The sequence below is a fragment of the Eurosta solidaginis genome, chromosome 1 (assembly GCF_040869045.1).
Source record: "Eurosta solidaginis isolate ZX-2024a chromosome 1, ASM4086904v1, whole genome shotgun sequence".
NCBI classification, from domain to species: Eukaryota; Metazoa; Arthropoda; class Insecta; order Diptera; family Tephritidae; genus Eurosta; species Eurosta solidaginis.
The window spans coordinates 309,726,496-309,746,368 of NC_090319.1; the positions used below are offsets into that span (position 1 = coordinate 309,726,496).

The 19,873-nt window shown below is 36.5% G+C and overlaps 1 protein-coding gene across 2 annotated transcripts in view; it reads right to left on the reverse strand.

Annotated features, from left to right (window-relative positions):
• The window catches only part of LOC137237621 (serine-rich adhesin for platelets), a 248,678-nt gene extending 243,371 nt beyond the window's left edge, over positions 1-5,307 (reverse strand). Inside the window, exons 1-2 of one of the 2 annotated variants that reach the window (XM_067761485.1) lie at positions 4,961-5,307; positions 4,154-4,490 (exon numbers count right to left, since the gene is read on the reverse strand). The gene's annotated coding sequence lies outside the window, so the exon portion shown is untranslated. Of the gene's footprint in view, positions 1-4,148; positions 4,491-4,960 lie in introns of both variants that reach the window. The other variant, XM_067761484.1, reaches the window with a different exon arrangement.
• Positions 5,308-19,873: the final 14,566 nt, after the last annotated feature.

Genomic DNA, 19,873 nt, shown 5'->3' on the forward strand with positions numbered 1-19,873 from the left:
TTCGCCAGTAACTACAATCGCCTACACGCCACCCTCCTCCGTTTAACCATCAGCGCAGCAGCCAACAAATCACCAACTACACTTGCATGTTTTCGGTTTTTTTCCCTGCTCTGAAGTTTTACTAGCAAAGTATTACGTTTACAATAACTTTGTTGCTATCAACAATCTTAGACATATATAAGCAACAATAGAAACATTCGACAACTGCAGCGTATCATCTGCAAACCCAATTGTGTTCGTATGTTGCGCTTTTTTATATACGCAGAGTAAGAGACACACAAGGATCATATTTTTGTTGACATAGCAAAGTTTTGCTCGCCCAGGAAACGAGCCCTATAAGGCCTTCACGCCTACACCATCAGCTTTTTACAGGGACATATACAGCAGCTAACGTCAACAGCAAGAATAAGTAGAAGAGATACGCGCAATACGCAATCGTACAAAGTTTTATAGCTTCAGAGCTTACGCAACCAGTTGTCAACCTCACCTACGCGGGGGGAATCTTGTTACAAAAATTTATCATATACATGTAAAGCAGGAGAGGATCTGGCGACCACAAGTTCCTCCTGGAACTAGGGGATGGGGGCGGTATGGCATAGAAGGTTTATTGTGGTATTAATCGTTCTCCAGATGGTCAGGTTAGTACCTCAATAGTGCTTGTTACCGGAACGGATATAGATCCATACGGCAAAGGACCATCAACATTGATAACAATCCCCAAAACCTTAGGGGAGTGTCTTTATCGTTAATACAACAACAATAGTAGAAATTCAGCAAATTTTCATTTAAGTGATAATAAACGAAGTAAGTTGAAAGCGGATTGGTTAATGAAATAGGTACATTGAATATATAGAGACATTTTTATTTCGTTGATGAGTATAGTACGACTAACACAAACTGAAACCTTTTCAGTGTGAACCCTCTCTTTCTAAAGGGTTCTGCTTGATATTTCCAAATATTTTGAAATCTTATGTACAGTAACTGTCCAGACAGCCAGACAAGAATATCACTCTACTTGAGGCAAAATTTGGAAGACTACGCGTTTTTTTAAGTGAAAAATTTTATCGAAATGACAAGAGCTTTGCCGACTTGATTGATAGGTATATTTTTAAGATTATTCTCGAGGTAGTTTATCTACATATAATTTAAAGAAATCTCAAACCAGTTGATTTCATCGTTATTATGAAAACTTTGTCTGAAGGTACTTAGGATGCTTTCTAAGTAATTCCAAGTTCCGTTTTCCATCTTTGACTTTGGCATTGTTATACAACTTATTTGAAAGATTTAGGACTGAGTTCGGCTCTGTTTACGGGATGGCTCGGAGTATCTTCAAGATTATTTCGTGACAGCTTTAGGAATACTTCGATATATTTTTGAAGATTATTTCGGAACTATTTTAGTATTTATTTTCGGAAATATTATGCGACCTTTTTTAGATTATTTCTTAAACATTTAAAGATAACTTTCAGTTTTATTTTGATACAATTTTGGAATTTGCGCACTACTACTGAATTAATTCCAGGCAGTTTTGTAACTAATATCTGACTATCCCCTACATTTTGTATCATTACGGAAATGTTTTAAAATTGTTTCCAGACTTGGTCGAGACTTTATTGTTTCGAGAAGATTTTGGGATTACATCAGGATAAAGTTAGAAATGTTAGAGGACAGATTGTGGATTTCTCTTTGGACTCCGTTTGTTCGTGGCAATCTCGAAATGGTTCCGAGCGAAATCCTGAAATTGTTCCAAAGTAATGAATAAGCGGTACCAAAATTCGTCTACAGTTATGCTGAAAATATCACGAAGCAATCACGAGAGTAGGTGCGAAGCGGTTCCAATGTAATTCGAAAACAACCCTAATATTGTCCAGAAATAATCTCGAACTTATTTATAAAACTATCCCTATGTGTGTAGTTTCTTTTCTTTAATTTGTATTTTTATAAGCTATCAATTGTTTAGTATTGGTTGCTCAACTTCTTTAGCTGTTGTTAGCGGTTTTGGTTAAACAAAAAGTATTGCTAAGCGTTTAGCTATATACACTTGCGTACATAAATACATTCATAAATGGCTCCCGTAGTGGCTTTCAAATTGTAAGCGCAAACAAAAATTTAAGATTAAAACGTAGCGAATTTTCAAATTGATATTAATAGAAAATATATTTTTAGTTTCAATTTATTGAGAAGACTATCATGAAAAGAAAAATTAAAAAATATTTAATTATAAAATTGAAAATGGGAATAAAAATAAATAAATATAAGGCGCGATAACCTCCGAAGAGATCTAAGGCCGAGCTTCTCTTCCAATTTGCGTCGTGCTCCTCTTGATTTTCCCTACAAATTGGCCGGACGGGACCTACATGATTTTATGCCGACTCCGAACGGCATCTGCAAGGCAGATGAGTTTTCACTGAGAGCTTTTCATGGCAGAAATACACCCGGAGCGCTTGCCAAACACTGCCGAGGGGCGACCCCGCTTAGAAAAATTTTCTTCTAATTGAAAAACCTTATTTCTAAAATTTTTGATGTTGCTTTGCCCGGGGTTTGAACCCAGGGCATCCGGTGTGGTAGGCGGAGCACGCTACCATCACACCACGGTGGCCGCCAAATGAAAATGGGAATAATGATTAATAAAAGTATTAAGCAAAACATAATATTTTAGTCAATGAAGGTCAAGCGTGAACTTTCACAAAAAAACTAAATCCATTAGGTATGAACTTAACTTGAATTTTAAGCTATCGTTTCAAGGGCATCCCAAAGCAAAGCGCGATACAAAGCTTTATAGCTTCAAAGCTTCCGCAACCCAATTGTCAACCTCTCCTAAGCCAGGGGAATCCTGTTACAAATATGAATGTATCACACACATGTTTAGCAAGCGAAGCTCTGGCGACCGGATGGCCTGGAAGGTTTAATGTGGTCATATTAATCCTTAACGAGATGGTCAGCCTGTACCTTAATGGTGCTTTATTACCGGAACCTTCCGGATCTATATCGGGCAAAGGATCATCAACATCGATAACACTTCCGAAAACTTTCGTGGAGTGTCTTTATCGTTAATACAACAACAACAACAACCACAATAACAACAACAACATCTTGACTTTGATTTCATGTATGTACAATGGTTTGAGCTTTCTATATATTACACGAGTTCAATGCAATTTTTTTCGTGCAATCCATGCAACATTTGTAAGCAAAGCAATCAGCCTTATTCCGCTGTTCCCATCCTACACCTATTTCTATCATTCATTTAAAATATTGGACAGGTAGCCTAACGCACATGTCATTAAACCCATCTCGAGCGAAATAAAAAACTAAAATAAAAACTTTTATTTCTCCAGCGAAATAAAAAAAAACAATTTTTGTTGTTATATCGGTCTACTTAATAAAAAAAAATAGATATTGTTTTGCGAGTGAAATAAAAACTCAAAAAATAGATGTTTTTTTCGAGTGAAATGAAAAACTCAAAATTTATTTTTATTTCCATAGCAAAATAAAAATATTATTTCTCTAGAGAAATAAAAAAAAAAACAAAAAATAAATTTTATCTCCCGAGGGTAGTAAAAAACTCGAAATTAACTTTTATTTCTGAAACTAAATAAAAAACTCAAAAAATAGCTTTTATTTTGCAAGTAAAATAAAAAGCTCAAAAATAAATTTTGATTTCTCAAGCGAAATATAAATAACTTTTAATGCCCGAGCGAAATAAAAAAACTTAACAAAAATATAATTGTCCGAGTGAAATAAAAAAATAATTTTTATTTCCTGAGCGAAAAAAGCTCAAAAAATAAATTTTATTTCCTTAGGGAAGTATAAAATCAATAATTAACTACTAGTTTTTATAGTCAAACTCAAAAATAAAAATCAAACAATATATCGACAGTAAATATAATACGCGTTGGTGTACTTCTTATGTAGTTGGCATTATAACTTTAGTAGGATTTTTTTGATTAAAATTTTAACCAATGCACGCTATTTAAAATCACTGCTCTTTGCCACATTTTAGCACACTTTTTTCACACATTTTAATTCAGTATGAACATTTTTTTTTTAATAAATAGCTGAAATTGTATACCCATATGCATAACGCAACCCCAAAGCATTGGCTCAACTTACGTCATTAATTTGATATGCTAAGTTTTGGCACTTACCTTACTTTTTTTTTTTTGTAGACAGTTTTTGTTGCCTTCTTTGATATTTCGATATTCACTTTGCCGCTTAAAAACAACGAATTCAAGGAGTCAGCAAAAATATATTCATCCTCAATATTTTGTTGCTATACGAGCCGGCTGTTATTCTGGATGTTGGCAATATTTTTATATTTTTTGTTTTTATTTTTATGAATGTTTTTTGTAAGTATTCTTGTTATTTGTGTTACGACGAATTTTATATATTTATAAATATATGCACATGTGTTTGTACACATGAAATTCAATTGCTTTCAACAACAAAGTTTCAATGTAAAATACTTTTTCGCATAAAAGAAGTGCAAACTGTCGAAAAAAAGAAAATTTATGCAAATTAAAGCACTTCTTTTTGTACATTCTTCTTTTTGTACAATATAAAGTTTGAGATAAAAAGGAATGAACCAGAAAAAACAAAGTTTTACGTAATGGCGAGATTTAAAATACACATAACGTAAGCTGTAAATAAAAAAAAAATAAACAACGAATAAAAAAATAAAAACTTTGCGCGCAAACACAACGGAAAAATATGATGCAAAAATAAAGGAGAAAAGGAAAGAGGTTGCCAATTTAGCTCCTTTTATCTTCTTCGTCAACGAATGTTGACCGTTACATGCGCAGTTTGCTCGTTGTTTTGTTTTTGCTTGTTCGTTACTTTTATGGGAATATGAAACAAAGCGTTTTTAAGTTCTTTTTGCACAATTTTTTTATGACTTTGAATGTTTTTTTTTAAGTTTTAATTCATTTTTAACTTTTTTATTCGCATTTCCTTGTATTACCTTTTATTGCAAAATCTTCGATTCGTTCAAGGAGTCAAATACACTCACGCACACACTGCACCGGCTTTGTTCACGAAACTGTGCGCGTCGCTAAAAAAGAAAAAAAAAAATGCCGAGCAAAGCGGCCTACAATTCGTTTGCAAAGCCTTTTCTTGTGCTTTTTTGCTAAATTCTGGTTTATTGGCGATTTTGTGTCAATTTTTCACTTTTTATTTTTAATTCTGTTATATTTTCGTTTACTTATCCACACTTATTGGCCGTTTAGTGTTGAATATGCACGTTTTAGTTTTCTTTAACTTTGATTTTGCTTATTTCAATTCACTCCCATGTAGATAACTACGTGATAATCGTTGCTGTTTTGTGCAAACTCAACATCTGTCGCTTCACACAAACACATCAACACCCACTCGTTGTCAGTTGTTTTTTATGAGTAAGGTGCGCTCCAAAATGGGAGCAGCATGTTGAGATTAGACACTAAAATCGAAAACTAAACTCCCAAAAAAGCAGGGACGGAAAATAATAATAATTTTTTTTTCCTGGTCAAAAAATTGTCCTCGGTGAAAATGCTTGAGTTCCCAGGTATCCCTATAGCAATATCATGTCGAATCATGCATCATTTTTATTTTTCAATAAAAGTCTACATTAAAAGTAAATCTGTATTTTTATTTTTCGAGTCCGATAGAACTAGTTAAACTCGGACTTTTAAAAATAAAATTCCGGATAAGACGTTTCTTTGTTATCAAGCCGGACTTTTATTTTGGCCTTAAAATTAAAAGTCCGGATTTAACTTTTATTTCCGGACTTTTATTTTTAAAAGTCCTAGTTTATCTAGTTCTATCGGACTCAGGTAATAAAAATCCGAAATTAATTTGTATCTTGATCCAATATATTATAAAAGGAATAACAGTTTCCGCCCCTGCAAAAAAGTTCAAATGACGCACAGTGGTTCAAGAGTGGAAAAGATTATAGATTTTCCATATTTTTTCTTATTAGGTAATTGCATGGGTATTTCGGAAAAATCATTTAAATTTCACTGTTTAGTTTATATCCCTCAGAAAAAGATATACTAAAAGCTGCTGGTAGGCATTTCTAAAAGGCGCTTCCAGCAAAGGCAACTGTAGACCAATCTCTGAGTGAGAACTTTCTGAATGCACATTAAGTATACTAAATATAAATATCAGGTTCCCTGTCCCATACAACAATATCCGTGAAGTCCTCCACGTCCAACGATTTTTTTTTCAATATTCGTAATTACGTTGGAAAAAATATTGAAGGTATAAGCTTTTTAAAGATAATAGTAAAAAAAATATACAAAAAAACCAAAAAAAAATGTGACGAAGTAGATATTTGAAAATCACCTAATTTTGTTTAAGTTTTTTTAAGTTTACGGTTTACAACGTCTATACAGCCACGTCCCATACGAAAAACAGAAATAACTCATCATGTTTAAGTAATTTCCGTAGTATAAGGTACATATATATAAAGTTGCTCATATGTGACACACGAGCGTATCGAACACGGTACAAAATTGCTAACATGAATCATATATGATACATGGGACAGGGAATCTGATATTAATATAAACAAATTAAAATAGAATTACATTTCTGATCCACTCAGTGCTTTGGATTTTACGTCAAATTACTGTCACGGCTTTAGGGTTTATTATATTATAGTGTGTGAAAAATAATTTAAAGGCGGATTACCATAAATAAAATTTGAGAGCATGTTTTTCATTTGGCTTTCGAATCAACTCGCCGCTCATAGAAACAAATTTGTATCACTCAACTATCGGAAGCATGTTTGAAACGTAACAATCAAAGTTGGGTTCGCTGGAAGCGCCCAAAATTTTAATCAAAGAATGCTTTTAACAGTATTTCATAATTTCCAAATTGAATATGATGCATTTTGATTGCATTTCCAGAATAAACCACAGCCAGGGCAATTGCCCTGGGGCCCGGAAAGTTTTAGAGGGCCCGGCAAAGCAAAGCAGCTTTGACAGTACTCTAACTAGGATTTTATAGATACATACATATTTTGTTGCTATAAAAATTGTTTTAAAATTGAAAATAACTAAACTAAAATCATAAGCATCCAATCAAAACTATAGGGCATAGTCATAGTCGAAATAAAATGTGATTTCAAGTTAGATAAACGTTTTTGACACAATTTTATAAGCGCTATCTGTCAGAAATGCTTCAACTAACTTAAAATCACATTTTATTTCGACTATAACTATGCCCCTATCGGTTTGGTCGTATTGCTTTTTCATTTTTGTAAAAGCCAGCGACATCTGTAAATACAGGCTGATAATAAACTAGAGCGTTAATTTGAAAAAATTAATACACTTGACTTGTTTTGCGAAGCGCAAATTTGTGGAAACATATGAGTATGCCGTGGATAAGCTTACATAGGTCAGTTTCGCGTTAATTGTTGCAAGCTTCGTATTTCTTCTGTCAGTGGTGCAATTATTGGTAAATTTTTTAATGTGCAGAAGTCATCACATTTTTCGGTATTATGCAGAAATTTTATAATATCTTTAGCGCAAGCCCTCAGAGATGGGAAATTCTCAAGGAAAAAACTAATTGCTCCTTGCACAGCATGTCACAAACACGATGGTCTGCTCGTGTGGATAGTGTGAAACCTTTCGCAACTCACATTCCCCAAATATTGAAAGCTATTGATGAAATCAAGCTTTTGAATCTGAGTTCAGAAACAGTAACGGATTTGAAAGGTATTGAAGCATATATGGGGGAATTTGAGTGTATCCTCTTAGCCTCCATTTGGCTCAAAGAGTTGACGGTAATCAACCATCGAAATCTGGTACTACAAGCTAGAAATGCCACGTTGGACGTGGAAACAGAAAATATACGTAGCCCGATTGATGAATTGAAGAAGTTCAGGGATCAATGGTCGATCATACTTCAATAATGTAAGGTTCTGGCAGGGAGTATAGGAGTTGTGAATACTTTTGCAGAGAAAGAAGGAAGATAAGAAAGCGCCAGTTCGATGAATTACCTGGCGAATCACCTGAGTGTGATTCCGAAACTCAATTCAAACAGCAAGTATTTTACGTTCTTTTGGACTGCTTGATTGGTAACATGACACGATGTTTCGAAGCCGTAAATGACATTGCGCTTAAATTTAGTTTCTTGTGGAAGTATCAGGATCTGACGGAAGAAGAGCTCAGAGAAAAGGCAGCGGCATTCTGCACGATTTATGGCATCGATATTTCTACGGATCTAATAGATGAAATCATTCATCTCAAAGTCATCCAGCCATCAAATTTGGAATGTGATTCGCTGCCACCATTTCAACTTCTGAACAAATTTCATGACTTGAAGATGGAAGTATTATTTCCTAACATCTGCATAGCATTAAGAGCTGAAGGGGAGCGTTCTTTTAGTCTATTGTCTCGCGTGAAAAATTTTTTACGTTCTACTATGAGCGAAAATGGCGTTGGAGTCCAGCCTTGCTGGCAGCATTACTTTTGAATCGGTAATTTCCATATTCGCAGACCAAAAAGCACGGAAGGTTTTCCTTGGCTGATTCAAGCTCTTAAAACGTACATATGTATTTAGAAAATGTTAATGTAAGCAAATCAAACAATGAAATCTAACATTTCATTTATGTAAGTGTTCCAGTAAATCTTATTTTATATGAAATAAAATTAACAATGTGAATTTTTGTATGTTATGTTACTTTTTTTACTGAGTTGAGTTTATTTTTTAGGGGGGCCGGTAAAGGCGAACTGTCCCAGGGGCCCGGCTCGGCTCTCTGCGGCCCTGTTTATCTTCACTCCTAATCGGTAGCAAAAAAAATACATTTCCCATTTAAATGTTTGGCTTGGATAATCGGTAATTACCAACAAATTTATAGAGGTGCCGACGGAAGCGAAAAAAAAACAGAAACGTTAAAATTTTAAAGTTAATAAAATAATACAGCTGCCGAAGTGTGTTGGAAGCGTACTCCGCCTACAATACCGAAGATTTTGTGTTTACGCACCGGGCAAAGCAGCATCATAGTTTCAGAAACCCAACTAGAAGAAAGTGTTCCTAAGTGGGGTCGCCCCTCGGCACTGATTTGGCAAGCACTCCGAGAGTATTCTGCATTGAAAAGCTTCTCAGTGGAAACTCATCTGAAAACTTTGCAGAACCCGTTCGGAGTCGGCGTAAAACATATTATTTTTAATAAAAATTCTTGTGACATTTATACATTTTCTAATCAGTGGGTATAAAAAATGAAGAAACAATAGGTAATTTTTTACGAATGTATTATGTTTTTGCTGCATGAAGAACACTTTTGACAGTGAAATGGGAAACTTTCTGTGTTTTTTATGGTTTTTAGACAAAGAAAATCACCCTAAATTATTCATTCAATTTAGTTTTTATCTTCCACTGTAAAAGTTTGTTGCATCGTTGTAGCAGTTTTTATCGCGGCATCGACGACAGATTGACGGCTGAATAGATAACCACCTTGTTCGATAACAACAATAGAGTGTTTAAGAAACTAACAATGATATATGGCCATGGTTTAAAAACGACCGATCTGAGCACAATTTCAAATAGGAAGATATTTCAATTAGTAGTCGATATGTACTAAGGCATACCACGATGCATGGACTGAAGAAAAGTGAAATCAGCTACATGGAGGGTACACTAATTTTGGTTAAGCTGCATTTACAATTATATATCATTCTAAGAAATCTAATAAACATAATATATGAAAGTTATGGAGAAGAGAGTGCCATTTCTTAAATCTTCATAAGGTAATACTTCAAGCCTGAGGTCAAAACTGTTTACATGTTATGATATATTGTAGGTATAGTTATTTTGTAAACTCTATTATAAACCGAGGGCCGATGTTTGAAACCTACAAATATAAAATTTCAGAGCAATCGAAAAATTTTTCGAATCATGTTCAGCTCTTTTGAATCCTGCCCCATTGTGTCTGTAATGTATACCAGTAGATTTTGTTCTTTTTTGTTTGTTTACGCTTAAATTTGTTGCAAATGTTTTTTTTTTTTTTTGTACTTTTTTATTGTTTGTGCGCTATTAAATACTCGCAAAACTCAAACCTTTGACTGCATACGAGAAAATATCAGTTACATTTGCTTTTGTTGTTGTGCTGGTGTCTCACATGGAGCGTTGGGTTATTGTTACTTTTAATAGAGAAACAAATTGCAAAAACAAAAAGGTAAATGACAAGTTGAAGTATACCTAGGTTGTTGTTAAAGTAGTGTTACGGTGTTATTAGGAGTTGAAATGGTAATTTACAATGAATCAACCTGTGCACTAGTCGCTCAATTTGGGTTGAGTTGTTGTTTTGCTTACTTTTTTTTATTTTTACCTACAAAACAATGCAACTTTTTTTTGCATTTGACGTGTGTGCAGTGCTTTGTTGACAGCTAATGTCACTATATAGCGGCCTTTATTGCGAATATAATTTTACTGATTTATATTTTGTGAGTTGTTTTATTTTTTTCTTTTGTTTCCTTGTTGTTAGTCACATTGCTATTGTTACTAATATTTTTTTTTTAGTTTATATTTGTTTGCTTTTCAGAAGTGTTTTTTTTTAATCAATTTTATTTCGCCAGTATTAATTAACTGTATTTGAATTATATTTATTTGTTTTTGTAATAAGCATATCTTATTTGTGATTCATATCAGTTTGTTAACTATAAAGTAGGTTAATTCACAGTTTATTCCTTTTTTAAATGTATAATATACTTTTTTCAATCACTACTATTATAAATGGTCGTTATTGCTGTAGTTTTTTTATTAAGTTTGCTCGTTTTAACAATCGCTTATTTATTTTAGTTTTTATCACTTTAATTTGAGTTTAAATTAAATAAAAATAACGTACCGTTAACCACACAACACCAACACTTTCCCTTTACACTTTTTGATAAACAATTTTCTTTTTTAATACACAATCCATCAATTTAACTGCCACTTAATCTTGTTTATATTTCATACATGAATAAGTCGCCCTTAATTACTTAAAAACCACTTTGCGGTGCACAGCTAATAAATTAGATATTGTACTATGTCTGTATGTATGTAATTGGAGAAAACTCATAAATTCGTTTAGATTATGTACGATCAAAGCTAATTTCCGTCTTTACTCCGTTATAAACGTTTGAATTGCAGCCCTGCTCGTTCGCGACTGGCACGATCACTATGGTAGATTCATGTACATACATGTAAGTATACTTCAGAAAGTCAAGTTTCACCCACCGTTAAAGTGCCGAATAAAACAAGTTTCTCTTCTTCGTATTGAACAGCAACCGGAGCAGCATTGGAGTCGTCGATAGCAAGCGCCTTGAGCACAAAGAGCACAACAAATCAAATTTCCAAATTAACTGCACTTTTTTATTAAAACGTATCAGTGCAACACTGGCAGATAACGCAAATCTAATATATAAAATTCTTCTGTCACGGCGTTAGAGGCTTAACCGACTCTCATGAAATTTTGTGAGCATATTGGGTAGGTCTGAGAATCGGCCAACGTCTACCTTTTCTTCGCTACGTGCCTAGGGTCATGAGATCAAAACGTGGACCCGGGTACCCTAGAATGTGTTTATACAATATGGATATCAAATGAAAGCTGTTGATGAGTGCTATAGTACAGGGTAATTTTTATACCCCTGGGTGACTAGGGTCTCGAGATATAGGCCAAAACGTGGACCCGGGTACCCCTAGAATGTGTTTATACGATATGGATATCAAATGAAAGCTGTTGATGAGTGCTATAGTACAGGATAATTTTCATACAACTGGGAGGCTAGGGTCTCGATATATAGCCCAAAACGTGGGCCCGGGTACCCCTAGAATGTGTTTATACAATGTGGTATCAAATGAAAGCTGTTGATGAGTGCTATAGTACAGGATAATTTTCATACAACTGGGAGGCTAGGGTCTCGAGATATAGCCCAAAACGTGGACCGGGTACCCCTAGAATGTGTTTATACAATATGGATATCAAATGAAAGCTGTTGATGAGTGCTATAGTACAGGATAATTTTCATACAACTGGGAGGCTAGGGTCTCGAGATATAGCCCAAAACGTGGACCCGGGTACCCCTAGAATGGGTTTATACAATATGGATATCAAATGAAAACTGTTGATGAGTGCTATAGTACAGGATAATTTTCTTACAACTGTGAGGCTAGGGTCTCGAGATATAGCCCAAAACGTGGCGGGTACCCCAAGAATGTGTTTATACAATACGGATATCAAATGAAAGCTGTCGATGAGTGCTATAGTACAGGGTAATTTTTATACCCCTGGGTGACTAGGGTCTCGAGATATAGGCCAAAACGTGGACCCGGGTACCCCTAGAATGTGTTTATACGATATGGATATCAAATGAAAGCTGTTGATGAGTGCTATAGTACAGGATAATTTTCATACAACTGGGAGGCTAGGGTCTCGAGATTTAGCCCAAAACGTGGACCCGGGTACCCCTAGAATGTGTTTATACAATATGGATAACAAATGAAAGCTGTTGATGCGTGATTTAGTACAGGATAATTTTCATACAACTGGGAGGCTAGGGTCTCGAGATTTAGCCCAAAAAGTGGACCCGGGTACCCCTAGAATGTGTTTATACAATATGGATAACAAATGAAAGCTGTTGATGCGTGATTTAGTACAGGATAATTTTCATACAACTGGGAGGCTAGGGTCTCGAGATTTAGCCCAAAACGTGGACCCGGGTACCCCTAGAATGTGTTTATACAATATGGATAACAAATGGAAGCTGTTGATGCGTGATTTAGTACAGGATAATTTTCATACAACTGGGAGGCTAGGGTCTCGAGATTTAGCCCAAAACGTGGACCCGGGTACCCCTAAAATGTGTTTATATGGATATCAAATTAAAGCTGTTGATGAGTGCTATAGTACAGGATAATTTTCATACAACTGCGAGGCTAGGGTCTCGAGATTTAGCCCAAAACGTGGACCCGGGTACCCCTAGAATGTGTTTATACAATATGGATAACAAATGAAAGCTGTTGATGCGTGATTTAGTACAGGATAATTTTCATACAACTGGGAGGCTAGGGTCTCGAGATTTAGCCCAAAACGTGGACCCGGGTACCCCTAAAATGTGTTTATATGGATATCAAATGAAGGCTGTTGATGAGTGCTATAGTACAGGATAATTTACATACAACTGGGAGGCTTGGGCCTCGAGATATAGCCCAAAACGTGGACCCGGGTACCCCTAAAATGTGTTTATATGGATATCAAATGAAGGCTGTTGATGAGTGCTATAGTACAGGATAATTTACCTACAACTGGGAGGTTTGGGCCTCGAGATATAGCCCAAAACGTGGACCAGAGTACCCCTAGAATGTGTTTGTACAATATGGATAACAAATAAAAGCTGTTGATGCGTGATTTAGTACAGGATAATTTTCTTACAACTGTGAGGCTAGGGTCTCGAGATTTAGCCCAAAACGTGGACCCGGGTACCCCTAAAATGTGTTTGTATGGATATCAAATTAAAGCTGTTGATGAGTGCTATAGTACAGGATAATTTTCATACAACTGGGAGGCTTGGGTCTCGAGATATAGCCCAAAACGTGGACCCGAGTACCCCTAGAATGTGTTTATACAATATGGATATCAAATGAAAGCTGTTGATGAGTGCTATAGTACAGGATAATTTTCATACACCTGGGTGACTAGGGTGTCGAGATATAGCCCAAAACGTGGACCCGGGTACCCCTAGAATGTGTTTATACAATATGGATATCAAATGAAAACTGTTGATGAGTGCTATAGTACAGGATAATTTTCATACAACTGGGAGGCTAGGGTCTCGAGATATAGGCCAAAACGTGGATCAGGGTAACATTAGGATGTGTTTTTACATTATGGACATCAAATTGAAGCTGTTGATGTGTGCTTTAGTACAGAGTAAGTTTTATGCCGCTGGGTGACTAGGGTCTCGAGATGTAGGCCAAAACGTGGGCCCGGATACACCTAGAATGTGTTTTTATATTACTCCGTTACTGCAGCATGCTGAATTTTTACCCACTATATTAGTGGTGAGTCTAATCTTACTCGTTAATTGTTGATTACCCTTCCATCTAAAGAAGAAAAGGAAGGTAGTAGCGGTTTTTTCTAAGAAGGGTCTGGTACATATCAGACGAACTGCCAACGCCAGCCCTGAAGCAATACATAGCTTGGATTTTCTAGAGCATCTTGAGAATACCGGCGAAGAAAGTGCGAGTTCCTTTCGAGTTGAAGATGCGCCAACGAATAATGATCAATAAATTAATTTCTATGTATGGTATATTACTTAAGTTCTTGAGTCTCTTCGTTTCCGTCTTTATCTCTCCCTATCATACTTGTAAACAATCATTTATGTTGTCTTTATTGTTACGCATCGCAGATCATTCTTTATATCCCATAGGTAGTGATGGTCCTAGACTATAGGTTGTCTAGTTCCAAAGACTGCTTGCGCGTATTCAGCAAACGTACTAAAGGGCTCAAAGTCATCCATCTCAATGCGCAAAGCCTATATAAAAAGCTGGATGAATTGAGATTCATATCTGAGGGTTCTGATATAGATGTTATATGTATTTCCGAAACCTGGTTTTCTTCATGTCACAAAAATGATTTGGTGCAACTAAATGGATATCAACTTTTCAGGGCTGATAGACGTGGTCATGGTGGTGGTGTTGTTATATATGTCAAAAGTAGTTTATCCTGTAAACTTTGCTACAGTGCTAGTCCAAGTGATTCTGTCGAATATGTGTTCGTAGACGTGTTCTCTGTAAATAATGAAAGGCTTCTTATCGGCTGTGCATACAGACCTAATCGTGGAGTTGACTTCTCTGGCTTTATTGAATTTCCCGAGCCTCTACTTATAAGCTATGATAATATAATCATTGCTGGGGATTTCAACTCCAACCTTCTTGTCGACTGAACTCTAAAGCTAAGTATGGAGTCTCTTGGACTTTTCCCACCAATTTAACTTCACCTACACACTTTACTGACTCAAATTCTTCTTTGCTGGATTTATTTTTTGTGAATGATCCCCTGAAATTGCTCCACTACGATCAATTGTCGGCATCTTGCTTTTCAAAACACGATCTGATATTTCTTAGTTACAACTTTCAAACGTCACACATCCAATGTTCCTTTACGTATCGTGATTTTAGAAGCATAGATTACAGTTCCCTTAATGCAGCGGTGGAGACGGTCGAATGGAGCTTGATTCGTACGCTGACATCGGTCGATGATCAGGCATCATTCCTACAGAATCATATTATTAGGCTTTTCGACAACCATGTGCCAGTGAAACTCAAGGCTGCTGCACACAATAATACCCCTTGATTTAGTGCCAATCTAAAACACTTAATTCACCAGCGTAACCTTGCTTACTCACGATGGAAAAGATACAAAACCCTGGAGGCTCACAATTGCTTCAAAGCAGCTAGGATCGCTGCAAACAAAGCCATTAGGTCAGCAAAGCAGAAATTTTATAATAACAAGTTTAGTGCTGCTTTGAGTTCGAAGGAAACCTGGAAGTCGATTAAACATATTGGTATCGGAAAATCCAAATGCGATATTTCTGTCCTCCCTGATGTAGACATTAAAATATATATTTTGTAAATCTGCCAATCTCAACTGACAATATATGTGCTGACAACTATTGTATTCGCGCTAATGTTGATATTGGTCCTCTTGAGTTTGCTAGTGTCGATGATTTTGATGTCGTTCAAGCCATTATTTCACGTCCTGTGTATTTCCCAAATGTTGGAAAGTTGCTAAGGTAATCCCAATCCCCAAGCAATACAAGGAGTATAGACCTATAGCTATTCTGCCTTTCCTTTCCAAGGTCGTCGAACGAGTTTTGCACCGCCAGATAAATACTTATGTGCAGGATAATAACCTTCTCACAGATTCCCAGTCTGGATTCAGGTCAAATCGTAGCTGTAAAACGGCGCTCTTATCGGTGATAGAGGCTATTTGAGAACAAGTTGAGGAAAAATTTTACTGCTTTCCTAACTCTTCTCGACCATTCAAAAGCGTTTGACTCGGTCGACCACACCGTCCTCTGTAAGAAGCTGGACAACCTATTTAATTTCTCCAACTGTGCAAGAGCCCTAATCAAATCGTATTTGGCCGACCGAACTCAGGCAGTAAGTGTTGGTAGCAGAAAGTCTGACTTCGTCAGTGTGTTAAGAGGCGTCCCACAAGGCTCAATCCTTGGTCCCCTGTTATTTGTTTTGTATATAAACGATTTGCCTGGTGTTCTCAAGTATTGTAATATTCACATTTATGCTGACGACGTACAATTGTATATGTGCTGTCCTAGTGATCGTACCAGTTCACGTATTAATAACTTAAATTACGATTTATGTCAAATTGGTACGTGGGCTTCTATGAACGGCTTATGTCTTAACCCTAAGAAGTCGAAATGTATAGTCATTCATAGAAGGTCACTAGATAAAAGTGGAATGGAAAATTTAATTTTAGACAACACTATTATAGAATACGTTGACACGGCAAAAAATCTAGGTGTAGTTTTCAACAAAACCTTGACATGGAAAGATCACATCTTTCGCACAGTGGGAAAAGTGTATGGGATGCTTCGTACACTCTGGCTTACACAATATTTTACTCCGTTACATATTCGTCTACTAATAGCAAAAGCGTACTTAATACCTACGCTGCTTTATGGTTGTGAGGTTTACTCTAATTGTGACTATGTATGTAATAGGAAACTTAATGTTGTTTATAAAAACATTGCTAGATACGTCTATGGGTTGAAAAGACTTGACCACGTCTCTCATCATGCTTACAGGCTGCTGAACATTTCTTTCGATAACCTTATTAAACTTAAAACGCTCACTACGCTACATAAATTAATATATATGAAGGAACCTGACTATCTGTATCGGAGGCTAAATTTTCTCCAGTCGTCTAGATCTGTTCTCCTTACCCACTTCAGACATCGTATGCTAATATCTGATCGCCAGTTCTTCATTACTTCCATACGTATTTGGAACTCGCTTGCTTCTGGACTTAGGCTTATAATCAATGCTCTGCTCTTCAATAAAGAATTAACAAGTTTCTATAATAACCTAGACAATTAAAATACTGATTTCTTCTAAGCAAATGTACTCTATCATTCGTTTATTTTATTTATTTACTATTTATTAAATATATTATTTATTGGTGTTTCTTTGTTGTGCAACTATTACTTTTCCTATCTCTGTACTCCTATCCTCATATTTTGCTTGCAGCATTGTCATTGTGCGTTTACCCAGATAAAAAATTAAGGTGTTGGTGTGGTAGGTCGTCCTTCGCCGCACCGCTGCCTCTTTTTCGCACTTAGGTAGGTTGTTCTCGTCGTTATTAATGGTGCTCACTTTATGGGCGAGTTGCAAAAGCTCTTTGGCGCTTGATCTGTCCTTCCGCCCTTGGTCGAGCAGCTATGCGAAGGGTAGGCCATCAATTTTCTGTCAGTAGTGACCCCGTAGACCTGAGCATATCGCTTTGAGCTCTTGCACAAATATATTACTGCCCAACAATGTTTTTTGCAGGTCCTTAAGCTTTACAGAGCCGACTTTACCTAGTGTATAACAGACTATTTAATAACAAATGCGGAGAAAGAATCTTTATTACTTCTCTCTGACAGAATGCCTTCACTTTGTGGGCAAAATAATGTTGCACGGTATCGGTTGAGTGGCCCTTGAGGTAAGCATAAAAATAAATATTTTACCTATCGATAGTTGATAATGATTTTTTTTCACAAGTCTAAAACCTGTCGGAGAAAAGCAACATAAAACACTTTTGAAAAAGTTTTCGAAGTGGGCGCCGCTTTGCGGGAGTTTGACAAAGACATTGTGAATGATGACAAAGTGTGATCTCTTATCTGTCAACTGCCTGACAGGCTGTTCAATATGGCTACTTTTCAGCGTTTTGACAGGCTGTTCAATATGGCGGCGCCTATCTTCAGCGGGTGATAGAAAGAGATACAGAATGAGACAGCGATAGTCAAATACGAATCAGGTGATCCAATCACTTTGGAATTTTGAGGTTTATGCAGAAGAGATCATACTTTGTCATCATTCACAATGGACAAAGACTCCGCTTGTATTGCTGACATAAAAAAATTCCCAGCGAAAAATTCATGAGCTGTCAATTTGTGAAAAAATAATAAGTCGCACGATTCAAATTGGTAGAGAAGTTCGGCCTAAATCTCTTCGGAGTTATATCATACCCACCTTTTTTTCGAGTGTTAGTATTTCAAAGCTCCGAAAAATGCTTTTTCATGCTGTTAAAAAGAGTTGTTAAGGAATGCTTTCTATTTGGAATAATTATTCATTTGATTGCAGTCCAGAGGATTGCAATACTTTTTCTTTAGTCCGGAATAAGGAATAAAAAAATTAGTCATTTGGCCTTTTTGCATATCGGACTAATTATTCCCTTTTTTATTCCAGTTTATTTTATTCCATTTATTGCATTCTTTGGACTGCAATACTCGGAGGAATGTATTCTGCAATCCTTTGCAATGTTGTTGTTGTTGTAGCGATAAAGACACTCCCCGAAGGCCTTGGGGAGTGTTATCGATGTTGATGGTCCTTTGGCGGATGCAGACCTGGTACGTTTCGGTAACAAGCACCATTGAGCCCGACCATCCGGGTTAGGGGGTCAGAATATACCCGGGGTAGGTATGCCTGTGGTAAGAGGCGACTAAAATACCAGATTCAAGGGGATGTGTTGCACAACCTTTCAGGTTGCCAGCGAAATATACAGCTTCTCCAAACCCAATTGTCAACCTCACCTATCCGCGGCGAATCCTGTTTCACTAACAGACGAGGCTCTGGCGACCCGAAGCTCCTCGTGGAACTTGGGGGTGGGGAGGGAGGGATGGCCTGAAGGTTTAATGTGACCATATAAATCGTTCCCGAGATGGTCGGGCTAGCACCTTAATCGTGCTGTGTCACCGGAGCGTACCGGATCTGTATCCGGCAAAGGACCATCACATTGATAACACTCCCCAAAGCTTTCGGGGAGCAACCTTATCGCTACAACAATAACAACAACAACAACCATCCCGGAAACGATTTAGTACAACCACATGAAACCTTCAAGGTCATAACGCCCTCCCATCCCCCAGATCCATGAGGATCTTGGGGTCGCCAGAGCCTCGGCTTATAAAGTAACAGTATTCGCCACAGGTGGGTGAGTCTGACAGTTGGGTTGGAGACGCTATATTTTGCGCTGGCAATACCTTGAGAGGGTTGCGCTACACAACCCCTTTAATCAATTTGGTATTTTAGTCGCCTCTTACGACAGGCATACCTCCCGAGGGTATATTCTAAGCCCCCAAACCGCTCTGGGAATCCTTTGCAATCACTTTGCTTTTCAATGTTATTATTCACTTGCGGAATTATTTTGTATTTTATTCCGCAAGAGGAATGCAAAAAGGAATAATTAGTCCGAGCTAACAAAAAGGAATAAAGACTAAAGGGCCAATTAAACTTCCTCATTGCCGTAGTCATAACCATATTTTTACTTATGCATATTAATTTGCATCAGTTTTGGTGCCTTAACCTAAAAATCGTGAAATTAAAAAAAATTAAGAAAACGCAAGAAATTATAAACATATACCATAAAAAATAAGTCTCTTAGTCAAAACGTATCCAAAACAATAAATAAAATCTACAAAAAGTTAATAAATTCTCCAACTCAAATATTTTTAGGTTATGGATATGGCGAAAAGCCAAAAACCAATTGGTTGGCTATGACATGGTTATGGCTTTAAAGCCAAATTAAATTTCCTTAACCCCAACGCCATAGACGTAACCATACCCATATCCATAACCATCTCGATGTGCTCGATTAATGGTGCCTTAACCTAAAAATCGTGAAAATTTC